General features: G+C 38.9%; 1 protein-coding gene and 1 pseudogene across 3 annotated transcripts in view; one reads left to right on the plus strand and one right to left on the minus strand.

Moving 5' to 3' along the window:
- Nucleotides 1–17,634, plus strand: part of PPP1R16A (protein phosphatase 1 regulatory subunit 16A) — a 41,132-nt gene that overhangs the window by 3,896 nt on the left and 19,602 nt on the right. The window lies entirely within an intron of this gene.
- Nucleotides 7,738–8,072, minus strand: LOC108386048 (large ribosomal subunit protein eL33 pseudogene; annotated as a pseudogene).

Genomic DNA, 17,634 nt, shown 5'->3' on the forward strand with positions numbered 1-17,634 from the left:
CCAGTCCCTTTCCCTTTGGTAACTGTTAGTCCATTCTTGAGTTCTGTGATTCTGCTGCTGTTTTGTTCCTTCAGTTTTTCTTTGTTCTTATACTCCACATATGAGTGAAATCATTTGGTACTTGTCTTTCTCCACCTGGCTTATTTCACTGAGCATAATACCCTCTAGCTCCATCCATGTCGTTGCAAATGGTAAGATTTGTTTTCTTCTTATGGCTGAATAATACTCCGTTGTGTATATGTACCACATCTTCTTTATCCATTCACCTACTGATGGACACTTAGGTTGCTTCCATTTCTTGGTTATTGTAAATAGTGCTGCGATAAACACAGGGGTGCATCTGTCTTTTTCAAACTGGGCTGCTGCATTCTTAGGGTAAATTCCTACAAGTGGAATTCCTGGGTCAAATGGTATGTCTATTTTGAGCTTTTTGAGGAACCTCTGTACTGCTTTCCACAATGGTTGAACTAATTTATATTCCCACCAAGCAGTGTAGGAGGGTTCCCCTTTCTCCACAACCTTGCCAACACTTGTTATTGTTTGTCTTTTGGATGGTGGCCATCCTAACTGGTGTGAGGTGATATCTCATTGTGGTTTTAATTTGCATTTCCCTGATGACTAGCGATGTGGAGCATCTTTTCATGTGCCTGTTGGCCATCTGTATTTCTTCTTTGGAGAATTGTCTGTTCAGCTTCTCTGCCCGTTTTTGTATTGGCTTATTTGCTTTTTGTTTGTTGAGGTGCATCAGCTCTTTATATAATTTGGATGTCAACCCCTTATCAGATCTGTCATTTATGAATATATTCTCCCATACTGTAGGGTGCCTTTTGGTTCTATTGATGGTATCCTTTGCTGTACAGAAGCTTTTCAGCTTGATATAGTCCCACATGTTCATTTTTGCTGTTGTTTTCCTTGCCCGGGGAGATATGTTCATGAAGAAATCACTCATATTTATGTCCAAGAGGTTTTTGCCTATGTTTTTTTCTAGGAGTTTTATGGTTTCATGACTTACATTCAGGTCTTTGATCCATTTCAAATTTACTTTTGTGTATGGGGTTAGACAATGATCCAGTTTCATTCTCTTACATGTAGCTGTCCAGCTTTGCCAGCACCATCTGTTGAAGAGACTGTCATTTCCCCATTGTATGTCCATGGCTCCTTTATCGTATATTAATTAAACATATATGTTTTGGTTAATGTCTGGAGTCTGTTCTGTTCCACTGGTCTGTGGCTCTGTTCTTGTGCCAGTACCAAATTATCTTGATTACTGTGGCTTTGTAGTAAAGCTTGAAGTTGGGGAGTGAGATCCCCCCCACTTTATTCTTCCTTCTCAGGATTGCTTTGGTTATTCAGGGTCTTTGGTGTTTCCATATGAATTTTTGAACTATTTGTTCCAGTTCATTGAAGAATGCTGTTGGTAATTTGATAGGGATTGCATCAAATCTGTATTTTGCTTTGGGCAGGATGGCCATTTTGACGATATTAATTCTTCCTAGCCAGGAGCATGGGATGAGTTTCCATTTGCTAGTGTCCTCTTTAATTTCTCTTTTTAAGAGTGTCTTATAGTTTTCAGGGTAGAGGTCTTTCACTTCTTTGGTTAGGTTTATTCCTAGGTGTTTTATTCTTTTTGATGCCATTGTGAATGGAATTGTTTTCCTGATTTCTCTTTCTATTAGTTCATTGTTAGTGTATAGGAAAGCCACAGATTTCTGTGTGTTAATTTTGTATCCTGCAACTTTGCTATATTCTGGTATCAGTTCTAGTAGTTTTGGAGTGGAGTCTTTAGGGTTTTTATGTACAATATCATGTCATCTGCAAATAGTGACAGTTTAACTTTTTCTTTACCTATTTGGATTGGTTGTATTTCTTTGTTTTGTCTAATTGCCGTGGCTAGGACCTCCAGTACTATGTTAAATAGCAGTGGGGAGAGTGGGCATCCCTGTCTTGTTCCTGATCGCAGAGGAAAAGCTTTCAGCTTCTTGCTGTTCAGTATGATGTTGGCTGTGGGCTTATCATATATGGCCTTCATTATGTTGAGGTACTTGCCCTCTATACCCATTTTGCTGAGAGTTTTTATCATGAATGGATGTTGAATTTTGTCAAATGCTTTTTCAGCATCTATGGAGATGAGCATGTGGTTTTTGTCTTTCTTTTTGTTTATGTGGTGGATGATGTTGATGGATTTTCGAATGTTGTACCATCCTCACATCCCTAGGATGAGTCTCACTTGGTCATGGTGTATGATCCTTTTGATGTATTTTTGAATTCGGTTTGCTAATATTTTGTTGAGTATTTTTGCATCTACATTCATCAGGCATATTGGTCTGTAATTTTCTTTTTTGGTGGGGTCTTTCCCTGGTTTTGGTATTAGGGAAATGTTGGCTTCATAGAATGAGTTTGGGAGTATTCCCTCCTCTTCTATTTTTTGGAAAACTTTAAAGAGAATGGGTATTATGTCTTCTCTGTATGTCTGATAAAATTCTGAGGTAAATCCATCTGACCCGGGGGTTTTGTTCCTGGGTAGTTTTTTTTTTTACCACTTCAATTTCTTTGCTGGTAATTGGTTTATTTAGATTTTGTGTTTCTTCCTTGGTCAGTCTTGAAAGGTTGTAGTTTTCTAAGAAGTTGTCCATTTCTTCAAGGTTTTGCAGCTTGTTAGCATATAGATTTTCGTAATATTCTGTAATAATTCTTTGTATTTCTATGGGGTCCATGATGATTTTTCCTTTCTTGTTTCTGATTCTGTTGATGTGTGTTGATTCTCTTTTTCTCTTAATAAGTCTTGCTAGAGGCTTATCTATTTTGTTTATTTTCTCAAAGAACCAGCTCTTGGCTTCACTGATTTTTTTCTATTGTTTTATTCTTCTCAGTTTTGTTTATTTCTTCTCTGATCTTTATTATGTCCCTCCTTCTGCTGACTTTAGGCCTTATTTTTTCTTCCTTTTCCAATTTCGATAATTGTGATATTAGACTATTCATTTAGGGCTGTTCTTCTTAAATATGCCTGGATTGCTATATACTTTCCTCTTAAAACTGCTTTTGCTGTGTCCCACAGAAGTTGGGGCTTTGTGCTGTTGTTGTCATTTGTTTCCATATATTTCTTGATCTCTATTTTAATTTGGTCGTTGATCCATTGATTATTTAGGAGCATGTTGTTAAGCCTCCAGGTGTTTGTGGGCCTTTTTGGTTTCTTTGTACAATTTAGTTCTAGTTTTCTTCCTTTGTGGTCTGAAAAGTTGGTTGATAGAATTTCAATCTTTTTGAATTTACTGAGGCTCTTTTTGTGGCCTAGTATGTGGTCTATTCTGGAGAATGTTCCATGTGCACTTGAGAAGAATGTGTATCCTGTTGCTTTTGTATGTAGAGTTCTGTAAATGTCTATTAGGTCTATCTGTTCTAGTGTGTTGTTCAGTGCCTCTGTGTCCTTACTTATTTTCTGTCTGGTGGGTCTATCCTTTGGAGTGCATGGTGTGTTGAAGTCTCCTAAAATGAATACATTGCATTCTATTTCCTCCTTTAGTTCTGTTAGTATTTGTTTCACATATGCTGGTGCTCCTGTGTTGGGTGTGTGTATATATATATAATAGTTATATCCTCTTGTTGGAGTGACCCCTTTATCAGTATGTAATGTCCTTCTTTATCTCTTGTTACTTACTTTGTTTTAAAGTCTATTTTGTCTGATACTAGTACTGCAACCCCTGCTTTTCCCTCCCTGTTGTTTGCATGGAATATCTTTTTCCATCCCTTGACTTTTAGTCTGTGCATGTCTTTGGGTTTGAGGTGAGTCTCTTATAAGCAGTATAGAGATGGGTCTTGCTTTTTTATCCATTCTGTTACTCTGTGTCTTTTGATTGGTGCATTCAGTCCATTTACATTTAGGGTGATTATTGAAAGATATGTACTTATTGCCATTGCAGGCTTTAGATTCGTGGTTACCAAAGGTTCAAGGTTAGCTTCTTTACTATCTTACTGTCTACCTTAACTCGCTTATTGAGCTGTTATATACACTGTCTGGTGATTCTTTATTTCTCTCCCTTCTTATTCCTCCTCCTCCATTCTTTATAGGTTGGGATTTTTATTCTGTGCTCTTTTGTGTTTCCTTTAACTGCTTTTGTGGGTAGTTGATTTTATTTTTTGTCTTTAGTTAGTAGTTGGTTGGTTAGCTTTCTTTGCTGTGATTTTATTTTCTCTGGTTACATCTGTTTAGCCTTAGGAGTGCTCCCATCTAGAGCAGTCCCTCTAAAATATCCTGTAGAGGTGGTTTGTGGGAGCCAAATTTCCTCAACTTTTGCTTGTCTGGGAATTGTTTAATCCCTCCTTCATATTTAAATGATAATCGTGCTGGATACAATATTCTTGGTTCAAGGCCGTTCTGTTTCTTTGCATTAAATATATCATGCCATTCTCTTCTGGCCTATAAGGTTTCTGTTGAAAAGTCTGATGATAGATGATAGCCTGATGGGTTTTCCTTAGTAGGTGACCTTTTTCCTCTCTCTAGCTGCCTTTAAAACTCTGTCCTTGTTCTTGATCTTTGCCGTTTTAATTATTATGTGTCTTGGTGTTGTCCTCCTTGGGTCCCTTCTGTTGGGAGTTCTGTGTACTTCTGTGGTCTGAACGAGTATTTCCTCCCCCAGTTTGGGGAAGTTTTCAGCAATTATTTCTTCAAATACACTTTCTATCCCTTTTTCTCTCACTTCTTCTTCTGGTACCCCTATAATGCAGATATTGTTCCTTTTGTATTGGTCACACAGTTCTTTTAATATTGTTTCATTCCTGGCAATCCTTTTATCTCTCTCTGCATCAGCTTCTCTGCGTTCCTGTTCTCTGGTTTCTATTCCATCAGTGACCTCTTGCATCTCATCCATTCTGCTTTTAAGTCCTTCCGGAGATTGTTTTATTTCTGTAGTCTCCCTGTCTACTTTGTCCGTTAGGTCTTGTATTTTTCTCTGCAGCTCCATCAGCATGGTTATGACCTTTATTTTGAATTCTTCTTCATGGAGATTGGTTAGATCTATCTCCCCAGATTCCTTCTCAGGGGAGACTGTCTGGGTTAATCTGGTCTGTAGCAAATTCTTCTGCCTCCTCATGGCGATAGAGGTAGTTGTGGGGAGCTGGCGCATGTGTTGGCTGGGAGAACGTCGTTTCTTGCTTGTTTGTGGCCTTCCTCTCCTTGGAGAACGGCGACCCCTAGTGGCTTGTGCTGGGCAGCTGCATGCAGAGGGAGTCTGATTCTTGCCCAGCTGCTATGGAGTTTAGCTCCGAGGTTGCTGTGGGTGTGGCCTGCCTTGGGCTGCTGCTCCACTATGGTGGAGTGGCATTGGAGGGGAAACGGGTAGAGGCTGTTTATCGCTTTGAGGGATCTCCAAGCTGCCCTGCTGCCCAGGGGGTTAGAGTGCCCAGAGTTCTCCGGGAATCCCAGCTGCTGGGCTAAGTGTCCTGGGATGCTTCCGTCCAGCTGTGGGGTCCCTGTCCCTTTAAATCTTTCAAAAAGCACTCACTTTTCTTTGTCCCTGGGGCGCCAGCTGCGGGGACCCACTCACTGGTCTTACTGTCCTGTTTCCCTGGTATCCAGCACACCATGCGCTGTGTGTCTGCACTCCAGTGCGGATGGCTGGGGCTGGGTGATTAGCAGTCCTGGGCTCCCTCTCCCTCCCGGCTCCAGCTCCTCTCCACCCGCCGGGCGCTGGGGGGAGAGGCGCTCGGGTCCCGCGGGGCTGGGGCTTGTATCTTACCCCCTTTGTGAGGCGCTGGGTTCTCGCAGGTGTGGATGTAGCCTGGCTGTTGTCCTTTATCTTCTGGTCTCTCTTTTAGGGATAGTTGTATTTGTTGTATATTTTCAAAAATATATGTGGTTTTGGGAGGAGATTTCCACTGCTCTACTCACGCCGCCATCTTGGCTCCGCCCCCCTATTGAGCACCTTTTTATGTGCTTATTTTAGTTTATTTGTATAGCTTCTTTTATGAAGTATCTGTTCAAATCTTTTGCCCTTAAAAAAAAAATTGGTTGTTTATCTTATCAAGTTTAAAGAGTTCTTTATATATTGAGGATATATTTAGGACTGGCAAGTCCTTTGCCAGATATATGTACTACAAATGTGTTCTCACAGTCTGTGGCTTGGCTTTTAATTTTTTTACCAGTATCTTGAATGGCAGACACTTAATTTTAATGAAATCTGATTTGTGAGTTTTTTCCCTTTATGGTTTGTGCCGTCTTTTATGGCATGGATAGAGGTCAAGGATCATTGTCTTCCATATGGATAGCCAGTTGTTGTAGCACCATTTTTTAAATTGGTATACACCATTATATTGGTTTCAGGTGTACAACATAGCGATTCAATGATTATATACATTACTAAATGCTCACCATGGGAAGTGTTGTTACCCTCTGTCACTATACCAATATATTACAGTATTAATAGGCTATATTTCCTATACTGTACTTATATTCTTTAACTAATTTATTTATAATTTGAAGTTTGTCCTTCTTTATCCCCTTCACCTTTTTCACCTGTCACCCATCCCTGTTCCCAGTGGTAACCAACAGTCTGTTGTGTGTGTTTATAAGTCTGTTTCTTTGTTGTTTGTTTTGTTTTTTAGAATCCACATAGTGAAATCATATGGTATTTGTCTTTCCCTGACTTACTTCACTTAGTATAATACCTAATAGGTCCTTCCAAGTTGCTGCAATTGGTAAGATTTCATTCTTTTTTATGGCTGAGCAATATTCTATTGTATAAATGTACCACATCTTCTTTATCTATTGATGGACACTTAGGTTGCTTCCATATCTTGGCTACATTGGGGTTTGTATATATTTTAGAATTAGTGATTTTGTTTTCTTGAGGTAAATTCCCAGAAGTGGGATTGTTGGGTTGTATGGTATTTCTATTTTTAATTTTTTGAGAAGCCTCTGTACTGCTTTCCGTAGTGGCCGCACCAGTTTACAGTCCCACCAACCATGTGCAAGGGTTACCTTTTCTCCACATTCTTGCACTTGTTATTTATTGTCTTGTTGATATTAAACATGACTGGTATGAGGGGACATCTCATTGTGGTTTCAGTTTGTGTTTCCCTGATGTTTAGTGTATTTTCATGTGCCTGTTGGCATCTGTGTGTCTTCTTTGAAATACTGTCTATTCAGGTCCTCTCCCCATTTTTAAATCAGATTTTTTTTATGGTATTGAGTTATATGAGTTCTTTATATATTTTGGATATTAGCCCATTGTAAGATATATCATTTGCAAATATATTCTCTCATACAATAGGTTGTCTTTTCATTTTGTTCATGGTTTTCTTTGCTCTGCAGAAGCTTTTTAGTTTGATGTGGTTCCACTTGTTTATTTTTGCTTGTTTCCCTTGCCTGGAGGAACATACCTAAAAAGAAATGACTGATTCTGATGTTAAAGAGCTTATGCTTTCTGTTCTTTTCTAATTTTATGGTTCCAGGTCTTATATTAGCCATTTAATCCATTGAGAGCTTATTTTCGTATATGGTGTAAGACAGGTCCAGTTCCATTCTTTTGCATGCTGCTGTCCAGTTTTCTCAGCACTATTTATTGAAGAGACCGTCTTTTCTCCTTTGTATATTCTTGCCTCCTTTGTTATAGATTAATTGGCCATATAAGTATGTTTTATATCTGGGCTCTCTACTCTGTTCCATTGATCTGTGGGTCTGTTCTTGGGCTGGTGCCATACTATTGTTTTTTTTAACAAGAGAACAAGTCCATGCTCTACTTTTCAATGAGTTTTAATCCTTCAGGGATATAGCATTACACAGATCCTGTGTCGAGTGCCTTAGCAGGAAGGTTGTTTTGAAAGTTGGCACAAACCATCCACTGTTTTCATGAGCACAAGTTACCTTTTTCCACTGGTTTTGTTTTGTTTGCCACCAGGAGTCCCTGTACTGTTTTTTGCTTTGTGCACATAAGCACATCCCTTGACTACACAGAATTCAGTTTCATTGGGAGCATGCACCCCTTCAATTTTAAGAAGAGCTCTGTGCTCTCTCTGGTTCTAGGGACCCACCTACAGCCAGCAGAACTGGCCTTGGCCCACAACCTTCCAGACACATTTTTGGTTTAGAAGTCCTGTTCCCAGCAGACTCCACAGGCTCCAGGATGGCAGAAAGACTGCCAGGCTGGTTTGATTACTAAAGATTTGTAGTATAGTTCGAAATCTGGGAGCGTAATACATCCAGCTTTCTTCTTCTTTCTCAAGATTACTTTGGCTATTCAGAGACTTCTGTGGTAACATACAAATTTTAGGATTATTTGCTCTCGCCCTGTAAAAAATACCATTGGTATTTTGCTGGTGATTGTATTGAATCTGTAGATTGCAGTAGAATGGCTATCTTAACACTATTAATTCTTTCTATTTATGAGCATGGAATATCTTTCCATTTGTGTAATCTTTCATTTCTTTCATCACTGTCATACAGTTTTCAGAGTACAGGTCTTTCACCTTCTTGGTTAAATTTATTTCTAGGTATTTTATTCTTTTTGATACAATTGTAAATGGGATTGATTTCTTAATTTCTTTTTCTGTTATTATTTATATATATAAATCAATAAATTTATGTACATTGATTTTGTATTCTGTGACTTTACTGAATTCACTTATTAATTCTAATAGTTTTTTGGCTCAGCTCCATTTTTTGAAGACCATCCTCTCTCCATTGAATAACCTTGACATCTTTGTTGAAAATCAACCAATAGTCTATGTGTGGGTCTGTTTCTGGATTCTCTATTCTCTTCATTGATCTTAGGATAATATTCCTTAGGATTTATTTGATTATTGTAGCTTTATAGGGTAAATTCTCCAACTTAGTTTCTCTTTTTCAAATCATTTGGCTCTTCAAGATATTATGCAGTTCTATATAAATTTTAGAATTAAAATGGTCAATTTCTAAAGAAAGGCTTCCTGGGATTTTGATTGGTATTGTATTGAAGCTATAGATCTATTGGGGGGAGAACTGACATTTTAACAATATAGAGCATGGTATATTTCTTCATTTATTTAGGTCTCAGTATTAATTATCTATTGCTGTATAACAAATTACCCTAAAAACATAGTGGCTTAAAACAAGAAACATTTGTTACCTTTCGGTTGCTATGGATCAGGAATTCAAAAGTGGCTTAGCTGGGTGGTTCTGGTTCAAGGTCTCACGTGGTTGTAGTGAGGACAGTCAGCCAGGGCTGCATCCTCTGAGGGATAGACTGGGGCTGGAGTATCAGCTTACAAAGTGGTGCCTTCACATGGCTGTTGGCAAGAGGCATCAGTTCCTCACATAGAGAGGAGCCTTTCCATTGACTGCTTAAGTGTCTCAAAACATTGCAACTAATTTCATCCAGCACCAGCAACCCAAGAGAGAGCTAGCAAAAGGCTGCAATACCTTTTATGACTGAGTCTCTGAAGTTACACATTGTCATTTCTGCTTTTTTAATTTGTTTTTTAGAAGTGACTAAGTCTAACCCATACTCAAAGGGGATGGGATTAAGCACTGCCTTTTGAAGGGGGTGTCAAAGTATTATATCCTTTGTGATACTAATTTTGTACATTATTAACATCTCAAATTTTCCGATTTTTTGTTGTCAGTACACAAATACACAATTAATTTTGACATACTGTCCTTGTGTCCTACAACCTTGCTGAATATTCGTACTTATTCTAGTAGCCCAATTGTAGATTCCTAAGGATTTCTGTATGTCTTGTTTTTCTACATGCCTTCTGCATCTAAAGAGTTTTAATCTTCCTTTCTTTGCTGTATGCTTTTTCTTTCTGCTTTAGTGCACTGGCTAGGACCTCTAGTGCAGTGTTGGATAGGAGTGGTGTGGGTAGATATCCTTACCTTGTTCCCAATCCTAGAGGGAAAGTGTTCATTCTTTTCCCATTAGATGTGATTTAACTGTAGGTTTTTTGGAGATATTCTTTATCAGGATGAGGAATCCTCCTTCTGTTGTGAATTTGCCAAGTTTTTTTTTTTCCAATCATGAATGGATGTTGAATTTTGCCAAATGTTTTTTCTGCTTCTGTTGATTTGATTGTATTTTAAAAAATGGTAAACTGTACTGATTTTGCAAATGTTAAACCAACCTTGCATTCCTGGAGTAAACTCCTCTTGGTCATGACATATTACTCTCCTTATATATTGCTGGATTCAATTTGATAATATTTTTATTTACTTTTAATTTTGCTCACCTTAAAAGTAAAACTGTTAGTTACTATACCAGCAAAAATGGGTTTATCCTCTATCAGCAGAGAATTGTAATTCAGGACACTCAAGCTACAGCAAAACCACAGGCAAGTCCTAAAGAGCAGAGGAAAGGAGGCTCCTTTATAGAGAAAGAGGGAGGTGGGGGGTGGGTGTTCTAGGCAAAAGCCCACTGGGGGAAACTGGGAATCCCATTTGTCATGGCTCCTCATTGACTGAACTGTAGCAGTCTCTTGTTGGCTAGTCTGTTGCTGGGTGAGGCAGAACCTCTTCCTTCTTCCTGGAGTAAAGTGGCTCAAGCAATATGATTTTCTTCACCAGAGACCTGAGATTTATGGGGTGGTGGTGGGGTGGGGTTGGGGGAGTTGGGCATGAGAGAACTCCTGCTGGCATCTGCAGTCCATGTCAGTGAGGTTTTTCTTTACTAATTTTCCCAATTTTTTTTTTTTTTTTTTTTTTTTTTTGAGAGGGCATCTCTCATATTTATTGATCAAATGGTTGTTAACAACAATAAAATTCAGTATAGGGGGGTCAATGCTCAATGTACAATCATTAATCCATCTCAAGCCTAATTCTCGTCAGTCTCCAATCTTCTGAAGCATAACGAACAAGTTCTTACATGGTGAACGAATTCTTACAGAGTGAATAAATTCTTACATGGTGAACAGTACAAGGGCATTCATCACAGAAACTTTCGGTTTTGATCATGCAATATGACCTATAAACCATCAGGTCAAATATGAATATTCATTTGATTTTTGTACTTGATTTATATGTTGATCCCCCATTTCTCCTATTATTATTATTATTTTTATTTTTAATAAAATGCTGAAGTGGTAGGTAGATGCAAGATAAAGGTAGAAAACATAGTTTAGTGCTGTAAGAAGGCAAATATAGATGATCAGATGATCAAGTGTGTGCCTATGGACTAAGTATTAATCCAGGCTAGACAAGGGCAGCAAGACATCCACGGATGCAGAAGATTTCTCTCAAAGCAGGGGGGGTGAGGTTCTGAGCCTCACCTCTGTTGATCCCCAAATTCTCACCTGATGGCCCCCCTGCGACTGTGCCTGTCTTAGGTTGTTCCTCCCTTGAGGAATCTTACCCGTCTCTGGCTAACCAGTCATCTTCCGGGGCCATACAGGGAAATGTAAAGTTGGTAAGTGAGAGAGAAGCCATATTGTTTGCAAAGGTTAGCTTTTTACTTCTTTGCAGATTTATGCCCTGTGGCTTCTATGCCCAGCACTTGTCTCGAGGTATCTTTACCACCTGGAGGAATTATGATACTCGGTAAATTCGATATGAGGCACGAATTCTATTTAAGGTTTGTAATTAGGAAGGAAGAAGAAAAGCTATAGATGTAGCATATGAAGGAAACTTGGGAGGATTGATTATTTCTTTGACATATCTTCTTGTATAGTACCTTAAGTATGTATAGGTTTTAAACTACTAACTAATTTGCACACACATATTAACATAATAGGAATACGGTGACATAAACAAAGCAAATCTATAATTACCAGCCATCTCCAGTGAAGCCAAGAAAACCATTTAGGCACCCTAGGCATTTGTGAAAATTTATCTATGATATGATGGATATTGTCCAACTGTACTTGAACCATCAGACAAATTAAAGCAGCCCATTTCTGGGATCTGTTCACATCCCATATGTTCTTTTAACCATAGATAGTCTATAGTCATGAGATTTTGGGGTGCTACAACTTGCACCCCTCCCAACTCCTGGTTGAGTTCCAACAGTACAGATCCAGTCAAATTCGTTGTCTCACTGTATGCACATGCCAGCCTAGACATCTCCCTCCTCCTTCTTATGGCAAGTCCAGGAGACGGTGGGCTGGATGCAGCCACAACCGCAGCATCGTCCGGATCCCTGTGGAGGCTTTTTGATGATCATCCCCCGGCACGAGTCCTCCAGAGAGTGCTGATGCCGGAAGCTCCTCCTCATATCGTATCTTAGTTCATTTTCTGGGTATCCAAGCTAGGCCTTGATCTTCTGCGTAGAAACAAACAGACCCTTTGCCCACACTTTGACATGCCCTCTATACCACTGTGCAGAACTCATTGGAGGTCAGCACACAGTAACTGCTTTTTTTTTTTTTTTTTAATTAAGAGAAAGGAATATTATCAGAAAAGAGTACCTCCATAGCTGATCATCTGACACCCTTTAAGTGATCAACATTAAGGATATTTAAAGCATGCGTTGATCTTTGATTTACCAATAGTTTTATCCTGTTAAGGAGTAATCCCCCTTTTCTTTCTTTCTTTCTTTTTTTTTTTTAAATTTTTAATCTACACTTACCTGAAGAATACTATGTTTACTATGCTCTCCCCTATATCAGGTCCCCCCTAACAACCACATTACGGTTACTGTCCATCAGCTTAGCAAAATGTGGTAGAGTCACTACTTGTCCTCTCTGTGTTGTGCAGCCCACCCTCCCCTTTCTCCCTCCCCCCCATGCATGCTAATCTTAATACCCCCCTTCTTCTTCCCCCCCCTTATCCCTCCCTGCCCACCCATCCTCCCCAGTTCCTTTCCCTTTGGTACCTGTTAGTCCATTTTTGGGTTCTGTAATTCTGCTGCTGTTTTGTTCCTTCAGTTTTTCCTTTGTTCCTATACTCCTCAGATGAGTGAAATCATTTGGTATTTCTCTTTCTCCGCTTGGCTTATTTCACTGAGCATAATACTCTCCAGCTCCATCCATGTTGCTGCAAATGGTTGGATTTTTCCACTTCTTATGGCTGAGTAGTATTCCATTGTGTATATGTACCACATCTTCTTTATCCATTCATCTACAGATGGACATTTAGGTTGCTTCCAATTCTTGGCTATTGTAAATAGTGCTGCGATAAACATAGGAGTGCATCTGTCTTTCTCAAACTTGATTGCTGCGTTCTTAGGGTAAATTCCTAGGAGTGGAATTCCTGGGTCAAATGGTAGGTCTGTTTTGAGCATTTTGATGCACCTCCATACTACTTTCCACAATGGTTGAACTAATTTACATTCCCACCAGCAGTGTAGGAGGGTTCCCCTTTCTCCACAGCCTCGCCAACATTTGTTGTTGTTTGTCTTTTGGATGGCAGCTATCCTTACTGGTGTGAGGTGATACCTCATTGTAGTTTTAATTTGCATTTCTCTGATAATTAGCGATGTGGAGCATCTTTTCATGTGTCTCTTGGCCATCTGTATTTCTTTTTTGGAGAACTGTCTGTTCAGTTCCTCTGCCCATTTTTTAATTGGGTTATTTGTTTTTTGTTTGTTGAGGCGTGTGAGCTCTTTATATATTCTGGACGTCAAGCCTTTATCAGATCTGTCATTTTCAAATATATTCTCCCATACTGTAGGGTTCCTTTTTGTTCTATTGATGGTGTCTTTCGCTGTACAGAAGCTTTTCAGCTTAATGTAGTCCCACTTGCTCATTTTTGCTGTTGTTTTCCTTGCCCGGGGAGATATGTTCAAGAAGAGATCACTCATGTTTATATCTAAGAGGTTTTTGCCTATGTTTTTTTCCAAGAGTTTAATGGTTTCGTGACTTACATTCAGGTCTTTGATCCATTTTGAGTGTACCTTTGTATATGGGGTTAGACAATGGTCCAGTTTCATTCTCCTACATGTAGCTGTCCAGTTTTGCCAGCACCATCTGTTGAAGAGACTGTCATTTGGCCATTGTATGTCCATGGCTCCTTTATCAAATATTAATTGACCATATATGTTTGGGTTAATTTCTGGGGTCTCTAATCTGTTCCACTGGTCTGTGGCTCTGTTCTTGTGCCAGTACCAAATTGTCTTGATTACTATGGCTTTGTAGTAGAGCTTGAAGTTGGGGAGTGAGATCCCCCCTACTTTATTCTTCTTTTTCAGGATTGCTTTGGCTATTCGGGGTCTTTGGTGTTTCCATATGAATTTTTGAATTATTTGTTCCAATTCATTGAAGAATGTTGCTGGTAATTTGAGAGGGATTGCATCAAATCTGTATATTGCTTTGGGCAGGATGGCCATTTTGACTATATTAATTCTTCCTAGCCATGAGCATGGGATGAGTTTCCATTTATTAGTGTCCCCTTTAATTTCTCTTAAGAGTGACTTGTAGTTTTCAGAGTATAAGTCTTTCACTTCCTTGGTTAGGTTTATTCCTAGGTATTTTATTCTTTTTGATGCAATGGTGAATGGAATTGTTTTCCTGATTTCTCTTTCTATTGATTCGTTGTTAGTGTATAGGAAAGCTACAGATTTCTGTGTGTTGATTTTGTATCCTGCAACTTTGCTGTATTCCGATATCAGTTCTAGTAGTTTTGGAGTGGAGTCTTTAGGGTTTTTTATGTACAGTATCATATCATCTGCAAATAGTGACAGTTTAACTTCTTCTTTACCAATCTGGATTCCTTGTATTTCTTTGTTTTGTCTGATTGCCGTGGCTAGGACCTCCAGTACTATGTTAAATAACAGTGGGGAGAGTGGGCATCCCTGTCTGGTTCCCGATCTCAGTGGAAATGCTTTCAGCTTCTCGCTGTTCAGTATAATGCTGGCTGTGGGTTTATCATATATGGCCTTTATTATGTTGAGGTACTTGCCCTCTATTCCCATTTTGCTGAGAGTTTTTATCATGAATGGATGTTGAATTTTGTCAAATGTTTTTTCAGCATCTATGGAGATGATCATGTGGTTTTTGTCTTTCTTTTTGTTGATGTGGTGGATGATGTTGATGGATTTTCGAATGTTGTACCATCCTTGCATCCCTGGGATGAACCCCACTTGGTCATGGTGTATGATCCTTTTGATATACTGTTGAATTCTGTTTGCTAATATTTTATTGAGTATTTTTGCATCTACATTCATCAGGGATATTGGTCTGTAATTTTCTTTTTTGGTTGGGTCTTTTCCTGGTTTTGGTATTAGGGTGATGTTGGCTTCATAGAATGAGTTTGGGAGTATTCCCTCTTCTTCTATTTTGTGGAACACTTTAAGGAGAATGGGTATTATGTCTTCTCTGTGTGTCTGATAAAATTCCGAGGTAAATCCGTCCGGCCCCGGGGTTTTGTTCTTGGGTAGTTTTTTGATTACTGTTTCAATTTCTTTGCTTGTAATTGGTTTGTTTAACTTTTGTGTTTCTTCCTTGGTCAGTCTTGGGAGGTTGTATTTTTCTAGGAAGTTGTCCATTTCTTCTAGGTTTTCCAGCTTGTTGGCATATAGGTTTTCATAGTAGTCTTTAATAATTCTTTGTATTTCTGTGGAGTCTGTCGTGATTTTTCCATTCTCATTTCTGATTATGTTGATTTGTGTTGACTCTCTTTTTCTCTTAATAAGTTGGGCTAGAGGCTTATCTATTTTGTTTATTTTCTCAAAGAACCAGCTCTTGGTTTCGTTGATTTTTGCTATTGTTTTATTCTTCTCAATTTTGTTTATTTCTTCTCTGATCTTTATTATGTCCCTCCTTCTGCTGACCTTAGGCCTCATTTGTTCTTCTTTTTCCAGTTTTAATAGTTGTGATGTTAGACTATTCATTTGGGATTGTTCTTCCTTCTTCAAGTGTGCCTGGATTGCTATATACTTTCCTCTTAAGACTGCTTTCGCTGCATCCCACAGAAGTTGGGGCTTAGTGTTGTTGTTGTCATTTGTTTCTATATATTCCTTGATCTCTATTTTGATTTGTTCATTGATCCATTGATTATTTAGTAGCATGTTGTTAAGCCTCCATGTGTTTGTGAGCCTTTTTGTTTTCTTTGTAGAATTTATTTCTACTTTCATACCTTTGTGGTCTGAAAAATTGGTTGGTAGAATTTCAATATTGTGGAATTTACTGAGGCTCTTTTTGTGAGCTAGTATGTGGTCTATTCTGGAGAATGTTCCATGTGCACTTGAGAAGAATGTATATCCTGTTGCTTTTGGATGTAAAGTTCTATAGATGTCTATTAGGTCCATCTGTTCTAGTGTGTTGTTCAGTGCCTGTGTGTCTTTACTTATTTTCTGCCCGGTGGATCTATCCTTTGGGGTGAGTGGTGTGTTGAAGTCTCCTACAATGAATGCATTGCAGTCTATTTCCCTCTTTAGTTCTGTTAGTATTTGCTTCACATATGCTGGTGCTCCTGTATTGGGTGCATATATATTTAGAATGGTTATATCCTCTTGTTGGACTAAGCCCTTTATCATTATGTAGTGGCCTTCTTTATCTCTTGTTACTTTCTTTGTTTTGAAGTCTATTTTGTCTGATATTAGTACTGCAACCCCTGCTTTCTTCTCACTGTTGTTTGCCTGAAATATGTTTTTCCATCCCTTGACTTTTAGTCTATGCTTATCTTTGGGTTTAAGGTGAGTTTCTTGTAAGCAGCATATAGATGGGTCTTGCTTTTTTATCCATTCTATTACTCTATGTCTTTTGATTGGTGCATTAAGTCCATTTACATTTAGGGTGACTATTGAAAGATATGTACTTATTGCCATTGCAGGCTTTAGATTCGTGGTTACCAAAGGTTCAAGGTTAGCTTCTTTAGTATCTTACTGCCTAACTTAGCTCGCTTATTGAGCTGTTATATACACTGTCTGGAGAGTCTTTTCTTCTCTCCCTTCTTATTCCTCCTCCTCCATTCTTCATATGTTGTGTGTTTTGTTCTGTGCTCTTTTTAGGGGTGCTCCCATCTAGAGCAGTCCCTGTAGGATGCCCTGTAGAGGTGGTTTGTGGGAAGCAAATTCCCTCAGCTTTTGCTTGTCTGGGAATTGTTTGATCCCACCATCATATTTAAATGATAGTCGTGCTGGATACAGTATCCTTGGTTCAAGGCCCTTCTGTTTCATTGCATTAAGTATATCATGCCATTCTCTTCTGGCCTGTAGGGTTTCTGTTGAGAAGTCTGATGTTAGCCTGATTGGTTTTCCTTTATAGGTGACCTTTTTCTCTCTAGCTGCCTTTAAAACTCTTTCCTTGTCCTTGATCCTTGCCATTTTAATTATTATGTGTCTTGGTGTTGTCCTCCTTGGATCCTTTCTGTTGGGGGTTCTGTATAATTCCATGGTCTGTTCGATTATTTCCTCCCCCAGTTTGGGGAAGTTTTCAGCAATTATTTCTTCAAAGACCCTTTCTATCCCTTTTCCTCTTTCTTCCTCTTCTGGTATCCCTATAATACGAATGTTTTTCCTTTTGTATTGGTCACATATTTCTCTTAGTGTTGTTTCATTCCTGGAGATCCTTTTATCTCTCTCTATGTCAGCTTCTATACGTTCCTGTTCTCTGGCTTCTATTCCTTCAATGGCCTCTTGCATCTTATCCATTCTGCTTATAAATCCTTCCAGGGATTGTTTCACTTCTGTGATCTCTTTCCTGACATCTGTGATCTCCTTCCGGACTTCATCCCACTGCTCTTGCATTTTTCTCTGCATCTCATCCCATTGCTCTTGCATTTTTTTCTGCATCTCT

Source organism: Manis javanica, chromosome 2 (genome assembly GCF_040802235.1).
Source record: "Manis javanica isolate MJ-LG chromosome 2, MJ_LKY, whole genome shotgun sequence".
NCBI lineage: Eukaryota > Metazoa > Chordata > Mammalia > Pholidota > Manidae > Manis > Manis javanica.